This window comes from Neomonachus schauinslandi, chromosome 15 (genome assembly GCF_002201575.2).
Source record: "Neomonachus schauinslandi chromosome 15, ASM220157v2, whole genome shotgun sequence".
In the NCBI taxonomy this organism is placed as follows: domain Eukaryota; kingdom Metazoa; phylum Chordata; class Mammalia; order Carnivora; family Phocidae; genus Neomonachus; species Neomonachus schauinslandi.
This window is the reverse complement of record NC_058417.1, coordinates 45570436-45586193: the sequence shown is the minus strand read 5'-3', so window position 1 is coordinate 45586193 and position 15758 is coordinate 45570436. Positions and strand designations below refer to the sequence as shown.

General features: G+C 47.6%; 1 protein-coding gene across 1 annotated transcript in view; it reads left to right on the top strand.

Annotated features, from left to right (window-relative positions):
- Positions 1 to 1503: 1503 nt before the first annotated feature.
- Positions 1504 to 15758, top strand: part of PECAM1 (platelet and endothelial cell adhesion molecule 1) — a 74414-nt gene continuing 60159 nt past the window's right edge. Inside the window, exon 1 of the mRNA XM_021678507.1 lies at positions 1504 to 1558. The gene's annotated coding sequence lies outside the window, so the exon portion shown is untranslated. The remainder of the gene's footprint in view (positions 1559 to 15758) is intronic.

Sequence of the window (15758 nt, the reverse complement as noted above, 5' to 3'; positions counted from 1 at the left end):
TTGGGGAGGAATCGGGGACTGACTGAAAATGGGCAAGAGGGAACTTTGGGGCTTATGGAAATGTCCTAAGACAAGATTGTGATGGCAGTTGCATAACTCTACCTATTTACAAAATATAGCAAATATTTACGTAAGTATAAATATAAATATAGTTGAAATTCAGCAAAAAAAAAAAACACAGGACATTCAGTGAAGTTGGAATTTCAGCCGATATTTTAACTGGATGAGTTGTCTCTGGCCCGTCTCTCTCCCTCACCAGGCCTGTTCTTCTGTTGTAAAAGGCTGATAGTAACTGTGCTGTGGGGCTCACATCATAGAGCATGATACCGTGCGGGGCATAATGTAAGGTAATGAAACAGAATGATGGATGGGGCATATATCGAAGAGCTTTAAAGATGGCGCATGGCCACCCAGGTGTGATGCAGTGCGGGGCCTGCTGGGTGGTCCACACACCTGTGCCCCGTGTATGCCTTTTAAGAAGAGCCCAAACCCCTTCCCCGGTGCTCTCAGGAGCAGAGGCTTTCGGTGTGGATTTCCATTTGGCAGAGACCTCCTCTTTCTTCCTCTACCTGTGTGGTTCTGGAGGCTCAGCTTGGCGAGGCGCCAGGCATCTAACCAACTCTGGAGTTGGGAACGTGTTTGCAGGGAACCAGAGGAAGGGAAAAATCATCCTGCGGACTATCCCTCGCTGGCTTCCTCGTGATTTATCGCTATGGAAACTGAGCTCTTTTCCTCTTTGCTGGCGGCTGGTTGGGGGCGCACATTGTTGATGCCATGGCTCACAGTTCACAAGTTCCTTCCTCTTTCCTGTTGCAGAAATGCCACAGTAGCTGTTGTCCAAGAACTGCAGCTCACACCTGAAGAGCTGGATCTTGGGAAAAACAATCTCATTTGATTCCCCAGGGGTTGGGGGGGCCTTCTGGGTAAGCAGCGGCCAAAGAACAATGCAGCCTCCAGGGCTGAACTGGGGCCCTGCTTTTCCCCTTCCTTCAGCTTTCCTAGCTAAGAAAGTTTTAAAAATGGATTTGCAGGCAGTCTCAGGTAGCATTGTGTTAGGGGACCCAAAAACTTCAACTCAATGTCCCTTTGTGTGGGCAAAGCCAAGGGCATGGCAGAGGTGATTATGGGCAGGGCACAGCCCACCCACTTATGGAGACCCCCAAGAGAAATCTGTTGCTCGGAGGGTAGGGCTTGCCAATGGAGGGCAGATGCAGATAGAGAGAGGGGAGATGCTAAAGCCCTGGGATTGTCATGCAGGGGACAGGCACACTATGTCATCATCAGTCACTTCCACATTCATGTGAGTTTCAGGGGTTGTCAGCTGGGGCCTGGTGAGAGCTGACTCTGCTGGGGTTGGCCCAGCCCTCGGGTCACTCTTGAGAAGCCAATGCCTGGGTCAGAGCACCCTGGGCCTGCCATCACACGTGCTGTGCCAGGTCCTGGATGTGAGGACACAGGAGGCATGTGTATGGGGATCCCAGAGACAGTGAAGGAAGCTCCTTGGCCAGGAAGTCTTGAGACACTGCCAGGCTCAGCAGGCCCCTCTCTGGCTGCTCGGGTAAGTCACAGCCAACCCCAGGGACTGTCTCTGTAAGCCAGCCTAAGGGGTGGCTCTTTGGTCTCATCCTATGGCGGAAGAAGGGACTAAGGACACCTCACATTTTTCCATTTTCCTGTCCCAGAGGTCCACATGAGGTTAATTTTCTGATGCAACTGATCGTGAAATTATCTGGGAGGGAAATATTCCACTGAGGAGCTGGGACATTTCAATGCATCTCTAGAATAATGTTCAAAAAATCCTCCTTTACCTCCTTGAACATCCAAGATTTTCCTAGGTCTCAAAATGTTTCTGTTTCTTGTTTCCACCAAGAATGTCCCTTTATTTGGAGCATGTTTGCTCCTTGTCACCCTGGGGGAGGATTTCCAAGTTGTTTTCAGGTTCTAAGTCGCAGTGTGAGAATTCGTATTTTATTTCTGTCAGTGGAGTGGCCTGAAGCCCCAGATCCCAGGGGAGCCCCAGCGTTAGGGAGAAGCAGATGGTGACAGACATGGTCTTGCCAAATGCAGCTCAGATCCCCTCTTCCTCTTGGAACAAGAATGAGCCTCTTTGAGGAGGGCATTCTGGTCCTCCCTGATTCGCTCTGTGCCTGTGGGCCAGCAGAAAGAGAGGGCTTTCACATAAAGGACTCCCCCCTCAACCACCTTGAAGGGTGTCACTCCGCATAAGACATCAGGAGAATTGGAGGGCTGGAGGCCAGAGGGGTCACCGAATGCAGCCATCCCCCAACAACTGTGTCAGAACAGACAACCAGAGCTTGAATCCTTCAGTGGCAAGGACCTGGTCCATTTTTTTAAAAATATTTATTTGACAGAGAGAGAGAGAGGGAGGGAGGGAGGGAGGGAGCACAAGCAGGGAGAGCAGCAAAGGGAGAGGGAGAAGCAGGCTCTCTGCTGTACAGGGATCCCGATGTGGGGCTCGATCCCAGAACCCTGGGATCACAACCTGAGCCGAAGGTAGACGCTTAACCGACTGAGCCACCCTGATGCCTCTGGTCCATTTTTTAAAAACAGAAATTTTGATAGGTGTAACAGTAGATTCACATGCATTTGTAACAAATAATATAGAGAGATCCCTGCACGCTTTGCCTGGTTTCCCCCAGTGGTAACATTTTGCAAAACTATAGTATAATAGCACAACCAGGACACTGGCATTGATAAAACCCATGATCTTATTGAATCTTATTTCATCTCCCCATTTTTACGTATACTTTGTGTCTGTGTGTGCGCAGCTTCAGCATCTCTGTGGGTTCATGTATCTGCCGCCACAGTCCAGATACACTTCTGGCACACCAGGGATCCATCCTTTCATAGCTGTACCCACTTCCTTCCCGGCCCCCATCTCCAATCTCTGGAAGCCGCTAATCCGTCCTCCGTTTATAAAGCGTTGTTACTTTAAAAATGTTAGGGAAGTAGAATCATATTTGGGGGGATTGGCTTTTTTCGCTCAGCATATTTTCCTGGAGATTCATTCAATTTGTTGCAAATAGTTTGTTTCTTTTTTAAAAAAGATTTATTTATTTGTTTTAGAGAGAGCGAGCGAGCGCATGGGGGAGGGGCAGAGGGAGAGAGAGAACCCTCAAGTAGACTCCCCACCGAGAGCAGAGTTGGACACAAGGCTTGATCCCAGGACCCCGGGATCATGACCTGAACCGAAATCCGGAGTTGGCCACTTACCCAACTGAGCCACCCAGGCGCCTCCATTTTGTTCCTTTTTATTGCTGAGAAATATTCCATAGTATGGATGTACCACCATTTATTTAACCCTTCGCCCACTGAAGGACATCTGGACTGATTCCAGCTTTTTGGGGGGAAGCTGGAGTTACAAATAAAGCTGCTGCAAACATCCATGTGCAGGGTTTTGTGTGAACCCATGCTTTTTATTTCTCTGGGCAACTGGTGACGTTTTAAACAGCTCTAATTAAAGCAGATCCTTGAGGTTTGTGAGGGATCCATTTGGAAAGCCACATGCATCCTCACATTCTCAATATTAGAAATGTTTATACAGGCTCCCAGCTTGGTCCTAAATCATATGGATCTCATGTCTGTCTAGAAGCACTGTTTCCTATGCATATTCTCATACCCCAACTTGGCTGCCTTTTTTTATTTGTATGTATCTATCCAGGTAATGAAGCTATAAAGAAACAGGAAACATTCAGACAGTTGTATAGAACAAATTGAAGGATTACATCCTAGAATAACCTTGGTGAATAAATATCTCATACTCTGTGTTTTTCACCTTTTTCAGACTTTGACCCCGTTGGTCTTTGTTCAAAGCCAAAGATTTTCCTATTGAGGGGGGCATTTCAAGAAACCCTGAAATGTTTTTCCTCTAGAGGTGTTTGCACAAGGAGTTCAGGCCTTGGGAGTCAGGCATCCGAGATTCCAGCAGGCTTTACCACTTAAACTGGCTGTGGGAGCTTGGGCAAGTGTACTAACCTCTCTGAGAGTCTCGTTTTTCTCCTGTAACATGAGGTTACTACTAGCCTCTGATTCACAGGATTCAACGAGACAGTCAATGAGACATGCTAAATGCTCCATACATTTTAGCAGAAACCTGTCTCCGAATCGATTTAAAATAATGCAGGGCTTGGGGCGCCTGGGTGGCTCAGTCGTTAAGCGTCTGCCTTCGGCTCAGGTCATGATCCCAGGGTCCTGGGATTGAGCCCCACGTCGGGCTCCCTGCTCAGCGGGGAGCCTACTTCTCCCTCTGCGAGGCGCTCTTCCTATCTGTACTCTCTAACTCTCTGTCAAATAAATAAATAAAATCTTTAAAAAAATAAAAAATAAATAAAATAAAATGATGCAGGACTTCACTGAAGGTTGCTTCAAGGAGACTGTGAGGGGAGAATTATATCTCATTTTGCAGAGAAAAGTCCAGTATGGAGGCTTTGCCCTCAAAATCAAGTTAGGGCCAGCCCTCCCAACGTCAGCCAGTCAGTCTTGCTCACTCCCAGATGTGCCCCTTTCTTCCTCAATCTGGGGGGCCTTTGTCATTCTGCCACCGCTCCCCCCCACCACGTCCCACACCCCACCTCCAGGGAATGAAGACTGGGAGCTCTTAGGCTATGTTTTGTTTTCCTTTTTGTTTTGGTTCCTGTCGTGCTTGCTGTTCGAGTGGTCAGACTGATCTGCTCAAGTTTCCACAACAGGGACAGAGATGCATTTTCTTGCTGCTGGCTGGTCATCCACAAGCTCCTCGAACAACGTCATGGTCCTTCTAGCATTGAGCCAGAACTGTGATCCCAGCCCATGAGTAACAGAGGCCCCTTACCCACCTTTGGAATGACAACTTTCTTCTTTCCTTTTCCTTTGTCTTTAGCCCTGGCAATCAACAGGAACACTGCTCTGACCCATGGCATTGGTTTTGACCAATATTTGCCATCTTAGTAGCGTATTTATGAGTCAGATGAAGAGATGTTCAGTGGGCACAATTCCCCTGGAGAGAGGAGGTGTGGCCTACACGGCTGCCCGAGTCCTCAGGAACGGGCATGCACACTTGCCCTTTGCTGGGGGCTGTATTTGCCCAACATCGGCCCAGGGGAGTCTCCGAAGCCGTCTAGAAACATCTCCTTCTCTCTCTCTCAGCTGTCTTTAAAAACCCTCCTAAGGGTGCCTGGGTGGCTCAGTTGGTTAAGCGACTGCCTTCGGCTCAGATCATGATCCTGGAGTCCCGGGATCGGGTACCGCATCGGGCTCCCTGCTCGGCGGGGAGTCTGCTTCTCCCTCTGACCCTCCTCCCTCTCATGCTCTCTGTCTGTCATTCTCTCTCTCTCAAATAAATAAATAAAATCTTTAAAAAAATAAAATAAAAAAATAAAATAAAAAAAATAAAAACCCTCCTAAAACTTGTCCTCACTGGGTGGTTGCACAGTTCTAACTGGGATATACCTCCCTGTAATTTCTACCCGGAGGCAGAAAAAAAGTCCAATTTCTCTTTCACGTAAAAACAATGCAATTATTTAGAGATAATTATCAGATGCTCCCCAGATCTTCTTTTCTTAATCTTAACATTCCCACTTCCTTCAAATGCTCCTCTCAGGATGTGGTGTGAAGCTCCTGCCTCAGCATTTTTGTCACGTGTCTACATGTGTCTGGGTGTCACCCATGTAACCGACCTTGCATGACAACATGCAGTGGGGCTGTCTCCTCCCCTCTTCTGAACTCCTAACCTCTGTTCATGTGGCCTGCAATGTTGACGGCCAGGCTCCTTCCAACTCATCAGTCTTTCCCATGCATTGTTCTGTTAATTGACATTTCCCTCATCCTGTGTTTGTAAAAGTTCCACTTTTTTGTTTTTTCTTTTTACATAAAAGTTCATTTTTTAAATTTTAGTTATTCAGCATGAAACAAAAAATTGTAATTCAGAAAGAAAGTAAAATTCAGTTAACTTAGTCACATCCTTCAGGCAGCAAAACAATATTCATGTGAAGTGGTCTCTGGGAATTAAGATCAGGAGCTTAACTTTCTATGACGGACCATCGCTTGGCCCGTCGCTCCCTCCGAGTGACATTCTTTTGACCGCTGAGTCTGTCGGTTGGCCCCTTAGCTACCCCTCCCAGTGCTGTGTCATCCAAGCAGCATGCTCTTGAGAGTTGGGTGTGAGCCAGCCATAAAGTTGACCAGAAGTGGGAGGAAGACAGAGTGGCATCTTCATTCCATTAGTGATGCCCTTTGAATTGCTCTTGGTCAAAGCTCTTTTGATTTAATTGTCCCATACATTGCAGATACCACACACTTCTCCACGAGGACCCCAGGACATACCTGGTCAGATGTCTTGCTGAAATTCAGAAACCCTGTACCTGCAGTATATTACTGTTTCAACAATCTAGTAACCCTGACAACAAAAGAAACCAGGTTCACTTTGTCCTGACTTATTTTTAGAAGATCCTGCTGGTTTCTGGTCATTTCTGCCTCCCACCTGGAAGCTGCAAGTGCCCTCTGCCAACACCTGCGAGAGTTCTGCTCTGATCTGCACCTGTCTGTTGGGTGCTAGGCTCCCCCTCTCGGTCCCTGCACTGAGCACTCCTCCTCTACTCCCTACTTCATGACCCAGGCCGTGTCTAGTCCTTAATACCTGGCCTGACCTTTCCTGGGTGTGACCCTCACGGGCAGCTCTGCCAGGCCTGGCCCCGACTCCCCGTTCTCCAACCTTCCCTAACTCCCAACAGCAGGGGTCTGGGCCCCTTCCATAATTTTGTTTGTTTGTTTCAACAGCCTTTATTGAGGTTCTGCACACTGTGTGAGCCAACATCACTCGCTAGGAAAAGATTTTAGAGGATGCTTAGACATACCATGAAGTTTTCACATACCTATTAAATAATCTGCTGGAGTTTTGTAGAGGGTAGATATCAAGGCCCCTGGGATCTGTGGCTTTGGAATTCCCTATCTCCCCCACCTTCTTCTTCTTCTTTTTTTTTTTTTTTAAAGATTTTATTTATTTATTTGACAGAGAGAGAGAGAGAGCACAAGCAGGGGAAGCAGCAGGCAGAGGGAGAGGGAGAAGCAGGCTCCCCACTGAGCAGGGAGCCCGATGCGTGGCTCGATCCCAGGACTCTGGGATCACGACCTGAGCCGAAGGCAGAAGCTTAACCGGCTGAGCCACCCAGGCGCCCCTCTCCCCCACCTTCTAAAGTCAGGACATTTTGGGGGCTTAAGAAAACAGGTGAGAGAAATGGCCACCACCTTTTCCCAGGCCAGGTGAGGCTCTGGAACTCTATAGGTGGGAGTCTACAGGCACGGATGGAGTGACGTGAGGGATGGGGACACTGTTCCTGCTGGGAAGTCCCCCAAACGAGGGGATTATGCCCCATTAACAATGTCTTTAAGTTACAGACAGTGGACTTAAAAGTAATCCCTGCATGCAGGCAGCTCCCTCCTGGGTCCCACCTGCAGGGAAGGGAAATGACCAGATCTCCCCCGGGGATTAAGAGGGGCTCAAGGCTGGGAGCTTGAAGAGACTTGGGGCCCAGTTATGATTTCAGCCTCATTGTGGATAAATGGCTTGTGGGCGCCGAGCAGAGAACCTAATCAGTGTTTGTCAGATTGTTTTCTGACTACAGTTAGCATTTGCTCAACAGCCAACATAAAAACAAACTCCTGGATCAAAACCATCTGATGATAAGCTGGAAACTGCTTGTACTTTAAACCAAAGTTACTTTTTGTATCTAAAATTCATTTTGCTGATTTCTAGATAAACCATGACCGTTTCCCACCCCTCCCCCGCAAGAGTTGTTCCTGGCAGGGTAATTCCTCCTTAAACTTATGATACACCAATTAAGGTTTCCTCTTATTTTAGCCAAGTTTACTTCATCTTGGATAGAAAGGACAGAAAAAGGAGAGTGAAGACAAAAAAAATTCCATTATTTGTTATTGTTATCTGCTACCACTGCTGCTAGGATAGTATCGAGAGTGGCCGCCATCTAATGGATGTTCGCCATCTAATGGATGTTCGCCATCTAATGGATGTTCGCTAGTACCTCTGGATTTGATCAGGCACCTAGGACATCCTCACAAAGAAGCCTCATATCCTCATGGAGATGTGTGGGATACATGACAGCAGAGGAAGGGAATTTGTAGCTTGTTAAACATTATATCAAAAGGACTTTTTAAAAGATTTTATTTATTTATTTGACAGAGAGAGACACAGTGAGGGCAGGAACACAAGCAGGGGGAGTGGGAGAGGGAGAAGCAGGCTTCCCGCGGAGCAGAGAGCCCGATGCGGGGCTCGATCCCAGGACCCTGAGATCATGACCCGAGGCGAAGGCAGACGCTTAACGACTGAGCCACCCAGGCGCCCCATCAAAAGGATTTTGATTAAGATCAGCCCAGGGCAGGGGTGCCTGGGTGGCTCAGTCGGTTAAGTGTCTGACTCTTGATTTCGGCTCCGGTATTGATCTCAGGGTCTTGAGATTGAGCCTGGTGTTGGGCTCCACACTCAGTGGGGAGTCCACTTGAGATTGAGGCAAATTTCTGATAGAGTGCCATAGGGCTCTATCTTAATCTACCAAATATTTTTATTAATGACTTGGATGAGGACCCTGGTGACCATCTGATGAAATCTGTGGATGATTCAAAACTGGGAAGAAGAAGTCAGAGGATAAAATCAATTGTCAAGAAGACGGATAAAGGCACTGGTCATGGAGGTAGATCTGGTTTTCCACCTTAGACTGATGAGGAAAACGAGAGAGGAATATCCAGGGGAGGCCACCTCTTATATTCTGTCTTCTAGGGGGAGCTTCTCTCAGCATGTCTGACCCTTTGCTGAATAATCTGTTGATAAATCAGCCTCCAAACCTCTTGAGGGCAGGGCCAGGGCTTTGTCTTTCCTGGTGTTTAGTGGGGTGCCTGCTAGGGAAGAGAGCGGCCATCCCTCTGCAGGGAGGCATCTTTGCTGACCTTCTGGTCCTGGGCCGGACCTGTGTTTCTGACACTCCCTCCCATCTGCAGCCCCACTTAGTGCCCGTTTTCCCTTGTGTCCCCTCAAATCACCTGAAAAATTTAAAAAATGGGGAAACGCACTGCTTCCGCCCCAAACATTCTGGCCTTTCTACACATGACTCCAGTTTAGCAGAAGCATTCCTGAAACAGAGGGGTCCTGAGTGATGGCTATCAGATAAACTACAGGATGCCCACTTACATCTGAATTTCAGGGAGACCAAATCCTGTTCTGGTATGTCCTGTGCAATACTTGGGACCTACCTCTACAACAAAATGACTTGTTGCTTATGTGAAATTCAAATGTAACTGGCTGTCAGGTATTTCTATTTGCTAAACCAAGGCAGGCAGAGGTGATTGCCAGGGGCCTCTCAGGATGCCTGGCCCAGCCCACTTCCAACCCAAACTGCCTCTCATGCAAGAGGATACACTTCCTCCCTCACTCCTGTGGACTCCTCAGGCCCTGGGCACCTCCACTGGCCTCGGGCCTGCCCTCCCTCCGGGGCTGTATCTTGCCTCACAGGGCAAGGGGCCGACACTGGCCTTCCATCTGCCCCCCAGGAGTCCCGCTCAGCGCTGAGGCCAGCCACGGGGAGCGAATCCGACGCCGTGGTCCAGGCATCATCATTGCACCTGACGACTGTTACATCCCAGCTGTTCTCGCAGCTCTTAAACTCATTTAGCCAAGATTCATGCAGGGCTCACTATGTCACAGGACACTGCAGTGAGCCCAACAGACCCACGCCTGCCCTTGCTGAGCTGACAGCCTACTAGGGGTGACCCTTCTTAAGGCTCACACAGACAAATAGAGGATTACCAACAGTGACAGGTGCTTTGAGAATACGCAACGGGAACTCTGCTCAGGGCTTGGACTCTCCTTTGAGCTGAGCCTGGGGGCGAGGAGTTAGCTAGCTGGGGATGGGGGTCAGGAAGAGCTCCAAGCAGAGAGGATAGCTGGTGGGGTCAGGGAGCCTGGCCCTGAGGGGAGGCCAGGGCACAGGGCAGCCTTTCCACCCACCTCGTCTCATCGGTTCCTTTTCCTGCCCAAAGTCACATGCAGGGCCAGTTCCATAATCGGCAGATCCAGTGCAAAATGAAAATGCAGTGCCCCTTTACCAAAAATGATTAAGAATTTCAAGATGGTGGGGCGCCTGGGTGGCTCAGTCAGTTAATCATCCGACTTTTTTTTTTTAAGATTTATTTATTTATTTGAGAGAGAGAGAATGAGAGAGAGAGAGCACATGAGAAGGGGGAGGGGTAGAGGGAGAAGCAGGCTCCTCGCCGAGCAGGGAGCCCGATGCGGGACTCGATCCAGGGACTCCAGGATCACGACCTGAGCCGAAGGCAATCGCTCAAACAACTGAGCCACCCAGGCGCCCAATCATCCGACTCTTGATTTCAGCTCAGGTCATGATCTCAGGGTCATGAGATCGAGCCCCATGTCTGGCCTCTGCGCTCAGCATGGAATCTGCTTCAGATTCTCTCTCTCCTTCTCCCTCTGCCCCTCCCCTGTTCGCATGTCTTATAAATAAAATATAATATAATATAATATAATTTCAAGATGGTGACAGCAGAGCATTAAACCAAGCACGACCCCTTCTGAGCGCAGGCCCTGTGTGACTGCCCAGATTACATACCTGGGAAGCTGGTCCTGGTCTTGTGATTCATGTGTGTCAGGTCCAGGGCTGGATCTGAGTTTTCTATCAGGAAGGTATTCTTCAAGGCCAGCGATTGGAGGCCTCAGAGCAAGCCAGACAGACAGACACAGCCTGGCAGATGTGACCCCAAGAACTGGTTGATGCTTCACCTTCTGCCTCCATTTCCCCATCTCTGACAGCGATCCTGACCCCACGTGTAGAGGGCTGATAGCAGCCCCCACAGATATCAGGTCCTAATCCCTGGAACCTGTGAACATTACCTAATATGGGAAAAAATGGTCTTTGCAGATGTGATCAGTCAGAGGTCTTGAGATGGAGAGATTATCCTGAATTATCTGGGTGGGCCCTAAATGTCATCACAAGTATCCTTAAAAGAGAGGCAGAGGGAGATTTGACACACAGGGGAGAAGGCAATGAGAAGATGAAACAGAGGGACCTCTGAAGATGCTGGCCTCGCAGATGGGTGTGATGCGGCCACGGCCACGGATGTCGGCAGCCCCCAGAAGCTTGGAGAGGCTGGAGCTGGGGCCTCTGAAGGGAGTGTGGCCCTGCAGACACCTTGGTTTCGGTCCAGTGGTACTGATTTTATATTTCTGCCCTCCAGAACTGTGAGAGAATAAGTTTGTGTTGTCTTAAACCTCCAAGTTTGTGGGGATGTGTTACAGCAGCTCCAAGAAACTAAAACACCTGCTTCCTAGGGTTTTTAAAATAACAGCTTTATGGAGATGTGGTTCATACACCGTACCATTCAACTATTTAAAGTGTACAATTCGATGGTCTTTAGTCTACTGACAGAATTGTGCAACTATCATCACACTCAAGTTTTAGAACTTTTTTCTCAATGCTTTTTTTTTTTTTAAAGATTTATTTATTTATTTGAGAGAGAGAGAGAGCACAAGCGCACAAGCGGGAGGGGCAGAGGAAGAGGGAGAGAGAGGATCTCAAGCAGACTCTGCACTGAGTGTGGAGCCAGACTCGGGGCTGGATCCCAAGACCCTGAGATCGTGACCTGAGCCAAACCCAGGAGCCCCGGCTTTTAGAACTTTGTAAGCACCCCTACAAAGAAACTCCCTACCCATTAGCAGTCACTCTTATTTCCTCCAACTCCCCTGGCCCTTGGAAACTACTCATCTACTTCTGTCTCTAGAGGTTTGTCTATTTTGGACATTTCATATATATAGATATAGATATAGAGTCATATAATACGTGGCCTTTCATATTTGGCTTCTTTCACTTAGCATGACATTTTCAAGGTTCATCCATACTGTAGCAAGTTTCATCCATACTTCATTCTTTTTTCTGCCAAATAATATTCTATTGTATGGATATACCACATTATGTTTATCCATTCATCAGCTGATAGACATTTGCATTCCTTCTACTTTTTGGATAATATTAATAATGCTGCTATAAACTTTTGCATATAAGTATTTGTGTGAACATGTTTTCAATTCCTTTGGGTCTATACCTAAGAATGGAATTGCTGCTGGGTCACTTGGCAACTCTATTTGCAACCTTTCCAGGAATTGCTGGACTGATTTCCAAAGTGGCTGCATCATTTTGCAATCCTACTACTCACGTGTGAGGGTTCCAGCTTCCCCACATGCTCACCAACACTTATTATTGTCTGTCTTTTTAATGATAGTTATTCTACTGGGTATGAAGTGATATTTCATTGTGGTTTTGATTTACAATGACTAATGATGTTGAGCATCTTTTCATGTGGTTATTGGCCAAATATTTATTCAAGTCCTCTGCCTATTTTTTTAAAAAATGGTTGTCTTTTTGTTGTTGAGTCATAAGAGCTCCTTATATATTCTGGATCCTCATCAGATAGATGATTTCCAAATATTTCCTCCCAATCTGTGAATTGCCTTTCAACTTCTTGATGGTGTCCTTTGCCACACAAGTTTGTAATTTCAACGAAGTCCAATTCATCTCTTTTTTGTTGGTTGTGCTTTGGGGAACAGAATGCACAAATACCTGTGGAGTGTTTTCATTTTGGCACCTGAGACATGGTAGTGCTCTTGGTCCTATTCCCAGGCCAGTGCCTGGGCAACTCAGAGCAGAACACAGCAGACTCCTTGGCCCCTTAGGCTGTTGTGTGGCTGATTGTCATCAGGGCCAACTTGTCCATTAGACACAGGAAGCACAGTGCCAGGCTCCATGATACTTTTAGGGGCCCATGAAGAAAGTTATTTTGTAATCAGAAGAATAAAAAGGAACTTTAGGTCAAAGAAATGTTTTAATATAAATATAACTCTAATACATTCTTGCTTATACAATGGAGTTGTAAAATATAATTTTTTGGGGGGGCGCCTGGGTGGCTCAGTCGGTTAAGCGACTGCCTTCGGCTCGGGTCATGATCCTGGAGTCCCGGGATCGAGTCCCACATCGGGCTCCCTGCTCAGCAGGGAGTCTGCTTCTCCCTCTGACCCTCCTCCCTCTCGTGCTCTCTGTCTCTCATTCTCTCTCGCAAATAAATAAATAAAATCTTTTAAAAAAAATATATATATATATAATTTTTTTTTAATGGAGGAAGGTGCCTGTGAAGACAAAAATGCCTACAGCCATGAGTTAAAATACAATCTTATCCCCTGTCACTGGAGGGGGGCCTCCAGCAGGGGATGAAACAGCATTGACCCTCTCCCCCTACCCTACCTCAGCCCCCCACACACAAGGTTTCCCCCTGCCTCCCTTTGGCCTAGTGGCCCATCTCTGTGAGGCAACTGGGGCTGTGAGAACAGCACCTGGGTGGGCATTGAATTAGGGCCTTTGGGCTCCTCCCCTTGAGCTCACTAAGTTAAGTTGAATTGAGTTGAGTTGCCAGAGCAGTAATTCAGATCAGGTGAGCTGGGGGCCAAACCAGACCTCTAACTGTTGTTACTGTGTTCTCAGTGTGCCCTGCTGGTTACCTGTGCTTTGATCTTCGTAACAAGCCTGTGAGATGGGTAGAATGGGCATATTATCCGCATTTTACAGGCAAGGAAAGTGAACCTCAAAACATGGAAGCTGTTAAACTGCAGAGAAGGGACTGGAACACCAGGCTTAGTCTTCCATTGCGGTGACTTCCAAATTCAGCGAATGGGGGCTTAGTCCTGCTCCTGGACTCACCAAGGTTCCTGAGGCAGAGCTGTAGCCACCGGCTGGGGGAGTGGTCAGTACCTTCTTGCCTGTCACCGTGGTCATGAAAGAGATGGGTGGTCAGCCCTGCCTGGTGCTGTAGCTCTCGGACCTGCTGCCTCCTCCCCAACTCTTTCCCGACCCCACCCCTGGCTTCTCAGAAAAAGCACTTCCTGAGGTTTATTATAGCAGTTTCTTCCTGCGGTTAATGAATTGCTGTGTTCCAGATTTGTGTGACTTCCCTGGCGTTGGAAGGCAGAAGACAGCATGCAGAAACCGCTCTGTTCTCCTTCAATTCCCTCTCACCAAGAATAGGAAGAAGGGAGCAAAATCATTTGAAGAACTTCTTTCTTTCTTTTTTTTTTTTCTATTAAGGAGTCCACTAAGGACAAAGGACAGGAAGGGGAGAGCTACGTGAGGGCCACACACATATAAAAAGCCACTCAATTTATGATTTTTATTAAAAAGTGAATTAGAAAACCTTCCGTTTATACATATTTAATTTTTATTAAGACATTCATACTTCACAAAGGGTAAGGAGCCTGATCATCTTTTCATTGAATAAAATAAATGAGGGAGGATATACATTTCTGTTCTTACATCACAGCCAGGGGCAAGAGAGGAGGAAGAGATTGCCTTGAGAGCTAGAAAGAGGGGTTCCCGCAGAAAGAGAGAGGAAGATAGACCCATGGGGGGTGGGGTGGGGCTCTCTCGTGAAAGATCAGCCTCGTGTGGACTTGGCTCCCGGGCAGTGGGGTGGACACAATAGACATTCCAAATGATTGATTGATTGATTGATTGATTGATTTTATTTATTTATTCATGAGAGACAGAGAGAGAGACAGAGGCAGAGGGAGAAGCAGGCTCCCCGCAGAGCAGGGAGCCCGATGCGGGACTCGATCCCAGGACCCTGGGATCATGACCTGAGCCGAAGGCAGACGCTTAACTGACTGAGCCACCCAGGCGTCCCAGACATTCCAAATGATTTCTAACACCCGAGGCACAGCTTTTATTTTAGAATTTAATTTCCTAATTTGATTTTTAATAGGTAGTACGTTAACATGACTTAAAAAAACTGAAAGAGACACAAGGTTTCTAAGGAAAAGTACACTAAAACTATACAACATTGTTGTTTATGGAGAGAGATGCTGTGTCACTGGGCCGGAATACTCTCGGTCGAGTTAAAATGTCACTTCTGGTTTGCAGATTCAGTGCAACTCCAGTCAAAATCTCAGAAGGCTTTTTTTTTTTTTTTTTGGTAGAAATTGAGAAATTGATTTTAAAATTCATAAGGGAAGGTCAAGGGGCCTAGAATAGCTCAAATTGAGACAGACCAAGGGACAGGACTCCAAGCCCTCAACCCAGACCCCAAAAATCCAGCGTTCCTTTTTTTGTTTATTTTTTTAAGATTTTGTTTATTTGGGGCGCCTGGGTGGCTCAGTTGGTTAAGCGACTGCCTTCAGCTCAGGTCATGATCCTGGAGTCCCTGGATCGAGTCCCGCATCGGGCTCCCTGCTCGGCGGGGAGCCTGCTTCTCCCTCTGACCCTCCCCCCTCTCATGAGCTCTCTCTCTCTCTCATTCTGTCTCAAATAAATAAATAAAATCTTTAAAAAAAAAAAAAGATTTTATTTATTTGTCAGAGAGAGAGAGAGAGAGAGCAGGAGCAGGGGGAGGGGCAGAGGGAGAAGCAGGCTCCCCGCTGAGCAGGGAGTCCCACTAGGGTCTCCATCCCAGGACCCCGGGATCATGACCTGAGCTGAAGGTAGACGCTTAACCCACTGAGCCACCCACGCGTCCCTCCAGGGCCCCTTCATGGCTGAATCCCTGTGTGGATCCTGCAGGAACATGGATGCAGGCTGTTCACAGGAGGAGGACTCCACTACCAAGACTGGTGAAGACTGAACCAAACCAGTCTGCGCTCAGGAGGGCCCCAGCACTGACCTTTCACCGACTTTCCCCCTCATCACAGGACTAAAAATCAC